General features: G+C 41.7%; 1 long non-coding RNA gene across 1 annotated transcript in view; it reads left to right on the top strand.

Moving 5' to 3' along the window:
• The first annotated feature begins 976 nt into the window (after positions 1-976).
• The window catches only part of LOC138759923 (uncharacterized), a 34,299-nt gene continuing 20,791 nt past the window's right edge, over positions 977-14,484 (top strand). Inside the window, exon 1 of the long non-coding RNA XR_011355231.1 lies at positions 977-1,017. This is a non-coding gene — a long non-coding RNA (uncharacterized lncRNA). The remainder of the gene's footprint in view (positions 1,018-14,484) is intronic.

The following is a 14,484-nucleotide window of genomic DNA, read 5'->3' as shown; positions in this document are numbered from 1 at the left end:
TGACCACTAATCCCCTAGAATTGAATTCTTTGGATGAACTGAATGTTCATGTCATTATTACTGATATTGATATGTGAAGGCTATCCTCTTTTTAAGAGTGAGTTCATATTATCCGCTGTAGCCCCTCTGGGCCCCTTTGTAATGGCTTTGTGTGACCTAGTCAGACATGGCTGATAAAACTTAAATTAAGGGGTGGAGGTTAGCTGTGAAGGATAAAAGGATGGCTCTGGGGAACTAGTGCTACATACCGAACACATACCATGATGAGAAATAGCCACACTGACCTCTTAATTGTGCTTTGTAGTTTATCAAGGCGAGGTAGCATTCTGGGCAAGTCAATTTCCAAGATAAAGAAAGAAGCAAAGGAGTCATGCTCTGTATTACTGTATCACAAGATGCCCTGAAGGAGGAAGTGTGAAGCCCTAGCCTGGAAAGCATTTTAATAATGGTTTTGATGAGGATTTTATGATGGCCCCAATTTAAATTTTGAAGTAAAAGTAAAGTCCATATAAGAGATTAACATGAGGCGAGTAAAAAAGGATGTATCATCTGTGAGACGTGCTATGCCCCTCTGTGCCTCAGGTCACTCTTTTGCATACTTGTGGTCTTTGGATCCATCCTTGGTGACACCTTCCTGGGGTAGTTTCATGATTAATGAATATTAAAAGGCATTTTGGTCACAATATTTTGCACTTCATAATTAATTATCTTATTTTTTTCTGTTTTCGCATGCATGCATATCTCGGAAACCAGCTGAACAATCTGCATCCAAACAACTGGAAATGCTGCAAGTGTGAATACGATGATAAGAGTTTATGAGGAGAATGCACAAGGGCAATGCAGATCTTACTTGCTGCAGTCACAAAGGTATGTAAGAGACACTAACGACAATGGTATACATTGCTGCAGTCACAAAGGTATGTAAGAGACACTAACGACAATGGTATACATTGCTGCAGTCACAAAGGTATGTAAGAGACACTAACAACAATGGTATACATGGCTGCAGTCACAAAGGTATGTAAGAGACACTAACGACAATGGTATACATTAAATTGTCACAATATGCCAATACAGAAAAAGGGATAATAAATTTAAAAGAATACAAATAAATAAATATTCACAGTTGTGTTCATGCACTAAAAAGTGATGTTTCAATAGATATTTTGGTGATCTTGGAGAAGTTTATGCTTAGGGTTAGGGTAGTAAGCGGAGGTTCAAGAGTTTGTCAGCCATGGGATAAAAACTGATCTGGGACCTAGAAATGTTGGAGCAGCCTTTTCAACCTCTGCCTAAAAGAAGCATTGAGAAGAAGTTATGATCAGGGTGATGGGAATCCTTCATAATTCCGGCTGTCTTCTTGAGGCTGCACCTTACATAGATGTCTTTAATGGACAGTAGGTTGGTGTCCACGTTCTAGTATCCAGCAAGAATTTTGTCCTATTTGGATGATGGATACCCTATCATTCACCACTCAGCTAAAATGGTGAATCATGAGGAAAGTTTCCTATGCTACAATTTGTTGTTATAGGTCTTGATTAATGCTCACTATTGGATGATTTATCACCCATTTCCTCTCAGTAAAGACTTTAATGGTTAACTTTCAAATGATATTGTAAAAGAGGTTACATAGAACCATATTACAACACAGAAATATGCCCCTTTGACCTTTCTAGTCGGTACCGAACCATTTTTTGGCCTAGTCCCACTGACCTGCACACAGTCCACTGCCCTTCATACCTCTCCCATCGATGTACCTGTCCAAATTCATCTTAAATGTTAAAGTTGATCCTGCATTCATCACCTCAGCTGACAGCTCATTCCACACTCTCACCACTCTCTGTGTGAAGAAGTTCCCCCTCATGTTCCCCCTAAACTTTTCCCCTTTTACTCTTAAACCATATCCTCTGGTTTGTATCACACATACTCTCTGTGGAAAAAAAATTCCCATCTATGTTTATTCTTTCTATCCCCTTCGTAATTTTAAATACCTATCAAATCTCCCCTCGTTCTGCTATGCCCCAGGGAATAAAATCTTAACCTGTTTAACCCTGTAATTCAGTTCCTGAAGTTTGTGCAATATCCTAGTAAATCTTGTTTGCACTTTTTCTATCTTGTTGATATCTTTCCTGTAGTTAGGTGACCAAAACTGCACAAAATACTCCAAATTTGGCCTTAGACAACTTAACCATAACATATCAACTCTTATACTCAATACATTGATTTATGAAGTACAATATGCCAAAAGCTCTCTTTACAGCCCTATCCACCTGTAGCCCCACTTGCAGGGAATTATTTATTTGTATTCCCAGATACCTCTATTCTACTGCACTCCTCAGTGCCCGACCATTTACTGTGAATGTCCTTTCTTGGTTTGACCTTACAAAATGCAACCTTTGTTTGCATTAAATTCCATCTGCCTTTTTTCAGCCCATTTTTCCAGCTGGCCCAGATCCCTCTGCAAGTTTGAAAACCTTATTTTCTGTCCACAACGCCTCCAATCTTAGTGACATCTGCAAACTTGCTGATCCAATTTATTACATGATCATCTAGATCATGGATATAGATGACAACAACAATGGTCCCAGCACTGAGGCACACCACTGGTCACAGGTCTCCAGTCTGAGAAGCAATTATCCACCACTTCTCTCGTCCAGCCATTGTTGAATCCAGTTCACTGTTTCTCCATGAATACCTAGCATCTGAATCTTCCTGGCTAACTTCTCCTGCAGGACCATGTCAAAAGCCTTACTAAAGACCATGTAGACAACGTCCACAGCCTTTCCTTCATCAACTTTCCTGGTAGCTACATTTCTTTGAATTTTAAAACCTTTCAATTCAATGGAATTGGGAGAGATAAATGGTGGGAAAAAAATCAATATAATCTATTTTATGCTATTGTTCAAAAGTCAAGGTGGCCCACAGGCAACAGATTTTAGGTGCACCTTCTGGCTGACAGGATGACATCTCTGGTTTAAGAGAAAATAAAACAGGTAAGGTACACAGAAGGTTGACAAGATTATGGTTAGGGTGACAGCCATCACCTTTTTCCCAGGGCGACAAAACAAACACCAGAGTTGAGGGGAGGAATGTTTAGGGGAGACATCAGGAGTAAGTCTTGTTCCCAGAGTGTAGTGGGTGCCTGAAATGCATTGCCTGGGGTGGTGGTGGAGGTTGGTATAATGGAGACATTTAAAAGACACATAGACAGGTACATGGATACAAGTAAAATAGAAGGTTATGGGTGTGAAGTAGAGAAGATTGAGTAGGTTTATAAAGATTGGCACAACATCTTAGGCCAAAGGGCCTGTACTGTGCTCTAATGTCCTATGCACTGTACTATATGTTCCAGTCACTTATATCACCGAGCCATCTTTAAATTAAGTGTGAACTACATAAAATATCAGAAAAGTACACAAACTCAATCTATAATCTGAAACACGTCCAGAAGAAAGCTTGGCTAAAGTTACTCAGTAAAGCAATTTTGTTCAATTTCTTCCACAGTTCTTTTCAATAAATCAACTGGTATGGGTATTTATTAGCTTGCATTTAACGATTCCATTTTTATTTTTAATTTGAAGGCAGTATTTAAGAGTCTCAAGTAGAAGAACATCATTATAAAATATGTTTCTGGCACTTTGCTTATATGTAAAAAAAATCTCACATTACACACAAGAAAGGCTGCTAGTTTTTAGCTTTGCACTTTGAAAAGGTAATTTCCTTTGTTTGAAGGTTTGTTTCCAGCTTTGTTTCAGCTGGATACACCTTCCAGTCGAGGCAAGTTCATAGCTATGGTTCATTGTTAACAAATAATATTTTCTTCCCAATTTACAAATTTGAAATGAAAAGAGCAACAGACTAATGGAATGGGATTGAAGAGATGAATTCACCCATTTAACACAGGGGAATATATATAACCATATATAACCACTTACAGCACAGAACAGGCCAGTTCAGCCCTACTAGTCCATGCCGTAACAAATCCCCACCCTCCTAGTCCCACTGACCAGCACCCGGTCCATACCCCTCCAGTCCTCTCCTCTCCATGTAACTATCCAGTCTTTCCTTAAATGTAACCAATGATCCCGCCTCAACCATGTCTGCCAGAAGCTCATTCCACATCCCTACCACCCTTTGTGTAACGAAATTTCCCCCCATGTTCCCCTTATAATTTTCCCCCTTCAATCTTAAACCATGCCCTCTAGTTTGAATCTCCCCCACTCTTAATTGAAAAAGCCTATCCACATTTACTCTGTCTGTCCCTTTTAAAATCTTAAACACCTCTATCAAGTCCCCCCTCAATCTTCTATGCTCCAGAGAAAAAAGCCCTAGTCTGCACAACCTTTCCCTGTAACTCAGACCCTGAAATCCTGTCAACATTCTCATGAACCTTCTCTGCACTCTCTCTATTTTGTTTATATCTTTCCTATAATTTGGTGACCAAAACTGTACACAGTACTCCAAATTTGGCCTCACCAATGCCTTTTACAATTTTATCATAACCTCCCTACTCTTGAATTCAATACTCTGATTTATGAAGGCCAACATTCCAAATGCCTTTTTCACCACACCATCTACCTGAGTATCAGCCTTGAAGGTACTATTTACCATAACTCCTAAATCCCTTTGTTGCTCTGCACATCTCAATAGCCTACCATTTAATGCATATGACCTATTTAGATTTGCCTTTCCAAAATGTAACACCTCACACTTATCTGTATTAAATACCATCAGCCATTTCTCAACCCACACCTCCAGTCTTCCTAAATCACTTTTTAATCTATGGTAATCTTCCTCACTGTCCACAACACCACCAATCTTTGTATCATCCGCAAACTTGTTTATCCAATTCTCCACCCCTACTTCCAGATCGTTAATATATATAACAAATAATAGTGGACCCAGGACCGATCCCTGAGGAACTCCACTAGTCACCGGCCTCCAATTGGACAAACAATTTTCTACCTCTACTCTCTGACACCTCCCATCCAACCATTGCTGAATCCATTTCACTACCTCCTTATTTATACCTAATGCCTCCACCTTTTTTTCTAACCTCCTGTGGGGAACTTTGTCAAAAGCTTTACTAAAGTCTAAATAGACAACATCCACAGCTTTCCCTTCATCAACCTTTTTTGTAACCCCCTCGAAAAACTCAATCAGGTTTGTCAAGCATGATCTACTCCTGACAAAACCATGCTGATTACTCCCTATCAATCCCTGTACCTCCAAATATTTGTAAATACCATCCCTCAGAACACTTTCCATCAACTTGCCCAACAGAGACGTCAGACTCACGGGCCTATAATTCCCAGGTTCACATTTGGACCCCTTCTTAAACAGCGGAACCACATGCGCCACCCTCCAATCCTTTGGCACTACCCCCGTGGCCAGTGACATCCTAAATATCTCTGTTAATGGCCCTGCTATCTGTCCACAAGCCTCCCTGAGTGTCCTTGGCAATATTTTGTCCAGTCCCAGAGATTTATCCACCTTTATCTTTTTCAACACAGCCATCACTACCTCCTCGGTTATCCTTATATGCTTCATGACCTCCCCACTATTTTTCTTTACTTCAACTGGTTCAATATTTTTTTCCCTAGTGAATACTGAGGCAAATAAATCATTCAAAATTTCCACCATTTCCTCTGACTTCTCACTCAGCCTACCTTCACTATCTACCAGGGGTTCAATTTTATCCTTCACTAAACTTTTACTTTTAATGTACCTATATAAACCCTTTGGATTTATTTTTACTCTGTCTGCCAAAGCCTCTTTGTTCCTTTTTTTGGCCTTTCTAATTTCTTTCTTAAGATTCTTTCTACACTCCTTGTAGTCCTCCTTCAAATTCTCAGCTCCCTGCTCTTTATACCTCTGGTACACCTTCCTTTTTCTCCTAACCAAATTTCCAATATTCCTCGAAAACCAAGCCTCCCTATGACTTCCAGCCTTTCCTTTGATCCTCACTGGGACATATCTCCTCTGTACCCTCAAAATTTCTTTTTTGACTATCCTCCATTTTTTATTTACATCCTTACCTGAAAATATCCTGTCCCACTCAATACTCCCCAAATCCCTTCTTATTCCTTCAAAATTTGCTCTTCTCCAATCCAGAACCTCAACTTTAGGTCCCTCCTTGCTCTTCCCTAAAACTACCCTAAAACTAACAGAGTTATGATCACTGGACCCAATTTGTTCTCCAACATTAATACCCGAAACCTGACCTAGCTCGTTCCCTAACAGGAGATCCAGTATAACACCGTCCCGAGTCGGTTCTTCTACTAATTGATTTAGAAAACAATCTTGAACACATTTAACGAATTCTAGCCCATCCAGCCCTCTAACTGTATGGGTATCCCAATCAATGTGAGGGAAGTTAAAATCTCCCATGATCACTTCCTTATGATTCTCACACATATACGTTATCTCCCTACAAATTTGTTCCTCTAATTTTCTTGGCCCATTTGGTGGTCTGTAATACACCCCTATTAGCACCCTCATGCCTCCTTCACCCCTCAATCCCATCCAAACAGCCTCACTGGACGATCCCTCCAGACCATCCTGCCACCTCACGGCAGTAATGTCCTCCTTAACAAGCAGAGCAACTCCTCCCCCTTTTTTTACCCCCTGATCTATCACATCTAAAACAAATCCCAACAAGAAGGTTACACGTCAATAAGGCAGCCTGCATCATGAAGAATCACCCCAGTTACAACTTCTTCTCATTGCTACTTTCAAGGAAAAGACAGGGAAACCTGACATCTGACATCTCGAGGTTCAAGAACAGTTTCCTTCAACAGCCCTCAGGCTCTTTAACCTCTTAATATGATTTTCTTTACCATGAACTACTCCAGGACCACCCAAAAAATCTATTTGCACTCTTGAAACGTCTTTTTTCTTGCACTAACTGCAACTTGACCTATCCTTTTATTCTTATTATTTCTTTTTCTGACTTAGCAGATGGTGGTAATTAATTTATATTATTGAAGTTGGTGTATCTTGTGTACCTTTGATTCTGCAGCAAGACAGTGCCTTTGTGCATTATACTTATGTATATCTCAATAAACTCTCATATTCATACGTATTGTTTAGTGACGGAGTAAAATACAGATGCACTGCCTCTCCTCTCTAATGATAAATCAGCGTAATTTAAAAATCTGCGCTGACCAACTTACAGATATTTTCAACATCTCACTCCAGCAGGACTCACCTGTTTCAAACAGTCATTAATTGAATCGGTGCCCAAGAAGAGTGTGGTAACCTGCCTAAATAACTATTTATAAATTATTAAATGTCAATTGCTGTGTGGGAAGGAAAGGTTTGGTGGGTTCATTTTGTTGCATCAGTGAAGTTACAGGATTCTTGTTAAACTATCTCATGTGAGGTTGCCCTTTTCCTGCTATCATCGGTTTCACATGTCCCATGGAACAATACATCAAAAAGAAGTTCTTTTTTTTGCATATCTTAATTTTAATTTTTAAAGACAAAATGCAGATATAAACCCATGCCACCTAAATACACCTACCAACACCATATTTTTTTGGAGGATAGGAGGAGACCGAAGCACCTGGAGGAAACCCCCTTAGATCACGGGGAGAATGTACATACTCCTTACAGTTAGCACCAGACTCAAACCTGGATAGCTGACGCTGTGATAGCGCTGCACTAACCGGAAAGCTAAATGTGTTGCCCACAAAAAACATAATTGTTGACAATTTTCGGGGGCCATCTCTGGATCCCGAGATAAGGAAATGTAATAAATGGGTTGAACATTCAGAAGGTTTGAAAGTGTACCACAAAAGAAACCTGCACTTGGTACCCTGGGGAGAGGTTGTTGTTCTTGTTCTCCCTCAGTGTGCATGGGAATCAAAAATGGCTTACATCCTCTCCTGCCATGTGGGACTTGAATGACAAGTTGGTGCCAATGTGGCACAACAGACTTTTCCACAGATGGGGCACAAGTTTATTGACGGGACAGGTTGCGTGGATGTTGTAGTGTGTTGCCTGTGTGCTCCTGACGCACAGATTCAGATATCTCAGTGCCCTTCCCCAGGCTCCTTCTCTACATGGGCTGGAGGACACAGGAATCAGGAGAAACATTGCATTTTATTGCAAGGAGGCTTTAAGCATATTTTTAAATCCTTTCCTCAGTGTGGCTGATAATCGCTTCCACAGTTGGTGCACGGAATGGAGATTATGTTTTGGGAGCGAACTGTAAGATGGTGGAAGGACCCATTTGGTAAGGCAGCATCCATGAAGAGAAATGGTTAACTCAACATTTCGGGTGGGGACCTGGACTAAAGTGAGAAGGGATGAGAGCAAGCATAAAAAGGAGGGAGAGAGGGCAAGAGGTGATAGGATACTAGACAAGGGATGGTGGCAAAGGTGGAGAGGCAGACACTGTATGGATTAATAGGTTGGGGGCATTGGAATTATTGAGAGGAAGTTAAAACGGGAGCAGATGGAAGCAGTCGAATGGGAGAGGGGTGGAGGAGAGAACCTAAAATTTCAGTTTGATTTGGGAGTCTGGTATTGGACATGTGAACAATGTATCCTGTTCCAAGAAACCACCTGAGCATAAACCAGGCAGCAGGCTGGTGATGTTAACTGTGAAAATTCATCTGGTGCAGCTGTCCTCAGAGTGGAGCTGGAGGACATGACAGAAATTGCCTTGGTTGGGATTGGATGGAAACAGCTCGAGTGTAGAATGCAAAATGTATGAATAAACATAGTTAAAGGGGAAAGTCTGGAGAAGCTGGAGTCAAATGCAATATGGGCAGTCCACAGGTTGAAGATGTCTGATTTATGAGCAACCCATAGTTATGGACTGGCAAACCGACCGGGAGTAGAATGGTGTCTACTTCCAGCTTGAATGGGGTTGAATCTAATTTAAATTGTAATTTAAATTAAAAAGTGCCGCCTTACCCCCATCCCCTTCACTTTAACATGGTCCCTCCCCCGCACCTGCTTTGATGCAGTCTCCCCTGACTGCTCTGATGCAATCCCCTCCACCTGCTCCGACATGGTCCTTCACCAACCCCCCCCCCCTCCGCTCACTTGAATGTGTTCACCTCCACCTGCTCTGATGCGGTGGTCTGCCAACCCTATCCTTTGCTTCCACCGACACGGTTCCCCCAGTTTGCTTTGAAGTGGCCTGACACCACTCAGCCACCCATTCTGACGTGGTCCACCATCCCCTGTGCCCCACTTGCGCCGATGTGGTCTGCCACCTGGCCCACTCCAATGTGGCCTCCACTGCCCCCATTCGCTCTGTCGAGGCTGCCACCCCGCTTCCTCCGATGCAGTCCCCCCCCACCCCCCCCCGCCCCGGCTGACTCTGACACAGTTCTTCCACCTTCCCCACAGGATTGAATAGTTTCTGAATCAGATGGAAAAGTTGGTTCCAGTATTCTATGTTGTAAATCACCCAAATTAAATTCTTATCATATAATCATATAACCATTCACGGAGCGGAAACAGGCCATGTCGGCCTTTCGAGTCCGCACGTTTCAATAGAACAATTCCAATAGCTCAAACCTCCCGCTCTCTGCCAATAACCCTCCAACCCACCCCCCTCACCTCCATGTACACATCCAACCTTCTCTGAAATGACAGAAGGGACCGTGCTGCAGCTATCTCATTCGGAAGATCATTCCATTCTGCCACCACTCGCTGAGTGGAAAAAGCCACCTCTAATATTTCTCCTGAAGTGTTGCCCCCTTACACTTAACTCGTGGCCTCTTGTTCCAACCTCCCCTGCCCTCAGGGTCTGAGAGATGAAAACTTGTTTGGAAAACAAGCATTGTTAAAACTCAAAGTGAGAGCGTTTGCTGATGGATCTTGAATTTTAAATGTTTTCCTCCTGGTTTTCTTCTGCTACCAGTGTGCCATTTCAAGAACACTTGCTGCCATCTAGTCACTTCCAAAGGTTCACTTCTGTTTGATCTTTGAATTTTTAAAAAATATTGTGAATACTAAACAAAAGATGACCCATTTATACCTCCCTCCAGTCCCTTGCCAAAATAATAGCTTCCAACACTTAATGTCATATGAAGTGGGTGCTGAATTGCCAATAAATGATGTGACTTTATTGTTTTTATTTTATGTCATTCATAGGGTTGTCAAAGACTGGCTATAGAACTTTAATCTGTTTTGTTTCGAGATCAAACTTAGATTTGATGTACAGTACTACATTATTGTGTGCTGTATTATTCTGTTCAAGATGTTTTAGTGTTGGAAAGTGTTTTATATGCATTGAAAAGTAAAATATATACTGAGTATGCTATAAAGTAAGATAAACATTTGCCTGATGATAAATAAGGACCATATGCACTTGATCCAACTTAAATACAAATTCGAGTTAAAAACAGACCTAGGTAACAGAACTCGTATATCTGGGGACTGCCTGTACAAAAATGGATGGATAAACACACATTTTTCAAAGAGCAGCAGTGTGATTATTTAATTTTTTTTTTTAAGTTAACATTAAAGCATGGTGCCAGGTCCTTTGGGCCTTTATGCCCACAGAGCCCAAAGACCAATTAACCTGCCACCCTGTAGATCTTCAGAATGTTGGAGGAGACCAGGGTACTCAGAGAAAACCCTCGCAGAGACAGGGAGAACACATAAACTCTTGACAGACAGCAGTGAATTCAAACACAGATGCTGTCACTCTAATAGCATTGTACCATCAAAGACACAAATAGTGCCCCTGCACTTACAGTGTTCCACTACATTAACTTTGTCCCATACAATAACCGTACCCACTTACACTAAATGTGTACCCTACACTAATCGTGCCCCCAAATGAACCATGCCCCCTATACTAACCTTTTCCCCTACACTAACCCTGTCTCTACACTAACCGTGTCCCCCTACGTTAACCATATCTCTGCAATAACTGGGTCCCCCTACACTAATCGTGCCCCCTAAATTAACCGTGCCCCCTTCACTAACCATGTCCCCCTACAATAACCATTTCCCCAACACTAAATGTGCCCCGACACTAACCCCGTCCCCTACACTAACCCTGTCCCCTACACTAACTGTGTCCCCTACCTAACCTTGCTCCTACACTGTTTCCTCTAAAGTAACCGTGCCCCCTCCACTAACCATATCCTCTACACTAACCATGTCCCCTACACTAACCATGTACCCTACACCAATTGTGTTCCCTACCCTAACCATGACCCAACACTAACTGTATTCTCTACACTAACCATGTCCCCAAGATTTAACTGTATCCCCTACACTAATCATATCCCCTACACTAACCATGTCCCATTAACTGTGCCCCTTTCACTAACCGTGCCTCCTTCACTAACTATGTCCCCTACACTAAACATGTCCCATACTCTAACTGTGTCCCCTACCTAACCTTTCCCCTACCTAACCTTTCCCCTACACTGTTTTATATAAATTAACCATGCCCTCTACACTAACTGTATTCTCTACACTAACCATGTCCCCAAGATTTAACCATATCCCCTACAGTAACCATGTCCCCTACACTAACTCTTCCCTCCTACACTAACAGTGCTCTCTATACTAATTGGATCCCCCTTACTAACTGTGCCCCCTACACTAACTGTGTCCCCCAACACTAACTGTGTCTCCCCTACACTAACTGTATCCCCCTTCACTAACCTGGTCCCCCCACACTAACATGTCCCTTACACTAACTGTGCCCCCTTCACTAACCATATCCCCCTAAACTAACCGTACCCCCTTCACTAACCATATCCCCCTAGACTAACCGTGTCCCCTATACTAACCATGTCCCCTTCACTAACTGTGCCCTTCTACACTAACTGTCCCCCCTACATTGTGTCCCCTACACCAACCATATTCCCTATACTAACTGTGTCTTCCTACCCTAACCGTGTCCCCTATACTAACCATGTCCCCCCTACAGTAACTGTGATTCCCTACACTAACCATGACCCCTATACTAACTGTGACCCCTATACCAACTGTATCTTTCTACCCTAACCATGTCCCCTACACTAACCATGTCCCCCTACAGTAACTGTGACCACCCTACACTAACCGTGTTCCCTATAATAATTGTGCCCTCTACATCAACCATGCCCACTACCCTAACCCTGTCTCCTATACTGACCATACCCCCAACTACGGCCCCCGGCCAAATGTGTCCTGCAGCCCATTTTAAGGGGCCCAGGGTGAATTTAAAAAATAAAATGGGATATGGCTTGTTAGAACATAGTCTCTAACAATAAAGTAAACTGCATGTATCTTGCACTTCTTTGTTTCAACACTGGATGTCACTGCCATTTTGAACAACTACTAGACTGACTGTTGATATGTTACTCTTCAATGTAAACATTGACCTCAATTTATTAATCTTGGCAGAATCAAAAAATAAATATATAAATTTGAGGCAAGTTTCTAAAATGAATCCTTTTTCCCAGAAGTCAAGGCAAAGTGTGTTTTTTTATTTGCAAGGAATCTGTTAACTTTAATGGCCTATCTACAGATTTACACATTGTATTGTAATCATTAAGGTGGACATTAGATCATGAACTATATTCACTGAGAGTTTTGGAGGAATGTTGGAGACTGTCTTGTCCCTTGATCTTTTCTCCTGTTCTTAGTTTGCACCCAGCTTTTTATTTTGCACTGTTTTCTGAAAGAGAGTCTTAAAATTTTTATTGTCTTTATTTAAGTTAAATTTAAGTGGAGCAGATAGAGAAATGCCTACTGCAACATATGAGCAGATCAATAAACTATCGTAATGTCAACAGTTAAACTGTTCAGTAGCGTTGTATAGTTATTTTGATGGAGATTGAATTTTCAATAGCACAAGGCTTTTCCAGTTTAAAAACACTGTTGTTCTTGCAGAATAACTGGTTGAAAACTGCCAAACTTAATATTATTTGGCCTGCGACTCCTTATATTTTTCATTATGTGGCCCACAAACAAAAATGTTTGGTCACCCCTGCCCCACACTAACGTTCCCTCTACACTAACCGTGCCCCTACACTAACCATGCCCCTATGCTAACCATGTCCCCTACACTAAATGCTCTGCTTACATTAACTGTATTACTTACACCAACCAATCCCCCTACAATTACCATTCCCTCTACACTAACTGTACTTCTACACAAAATCTGCTGCCTTATTTTAGGACACTGAGTTTTCACTTATTTCAATGAATTGGGCTTCAACTCAAAAACAATGGCAACTCAATCTGGAAAGGCTTCATCAGTAGATTATAAGTGGAACACAGGAACATTTGGGCCAACACATTTTAATGGATTGTAGAGGTCGACAGAAACCAGGCACGGTTCCCTGTATAGAAATGAGAAATGACAATGAAACAAATTATTTAAAGATAGGAATCTCACAGTACTGCATGTTTGCACACTTCCCTGTTTAACTTCAATAACAATTAGGATTGTTGGCTTAATTTGTAGATTGTCATGACCGAAATTGTCCCTCCATGACCTCCTAGCCTCTGACAGTATAAAGCACAGTAGTTTGCAGATAAACACAGTGATCAAATTGGACATAATGTGAATTACTGTCAGATTTGAGTGATTGTGTCATATACAGAGGAAAGCTGCCTCCATGTATGTCAGATTTGCTGAGGAATTACTTCAAAGGGACCATCCCATGCTGCTAACCTGCCTCAGGTGATCTACTGTTATTGTCTATACTTTACCCAGTTCCTCCTTTAACCCACATAGGGAGACCTAGGCCAGACTGCTTTATCACTTCCTACTCACCATCTTGCTGCCCAATCTCCGTACTACTGCCACACCAGATTAACTAGCTCTGATGAATGGTTTTGGCCCAATGTGTTGTCCATTCCTTCTCTCCTACTGATCTGCTTGGCCCACTGAGTTCCTCCAACAGGTTGTTTTTTTTTGCACCAGATGAATAATCCTTCACGAAGGCATACCTACCAAAATACTTTTGACGAAAGGTTTAGACCCGAAATGTCGACTGCCCATAGCTCTCCATGGCCATTGCCTGCCTGCTGAGTTCCTCTCCTTCTCTTTGTTCACACAGACACAGATCATCTCCTGATTCTTTGACTGCCTTCACACACACACACACACACACACACACACACACACACACACACACACACACACACACACACACACACACACACACACACACACACACACACACACACACACACACACCCTATTTATATGTCTGCCCAATTATCTAAAGCAGGAGGAAATTAGAGTAGTAGAAAGCCATGTAGTCACAAGGAGATCCTGCAAACTTCACACAAATAGCACTGGAGATGAGTATCATATTCAGGCTGATGACCTGGGAGGTAGCAGCACTAATTGCTGCATTATCAAACTATCCCATCTTTATGCATTATCAGCTTACCGTCAAAAGCTGCCTTGTTACTCCTAACATCATGGTCTTGTTCTGAGTGCAGTGCAAAGAGTAAAACAGAGCTCTTGTTGGTGGGAGTCAGTGGAGAACCATTGCTTTA

This window comes from Narcine bancroftii, chromosome 4 (genome assembly GCF_036971445.1).
Source record: "Narcine bancroftii isolate sNarBan1 chromosome 4, sNarBan1.hap1, whole genome shotgun sequence".
NCBI classification, from domain to species: Eukaryota; Metazoa; Chordata; class Chondrichthyes; order Torpediniformes; family Narcinidae; genus Narcine; species Narcine bancroftii.
Note: the sequence above shows the minus strand (reverse complement) of the source record. Positions and strands in the feature narration are given on the sequence as shown.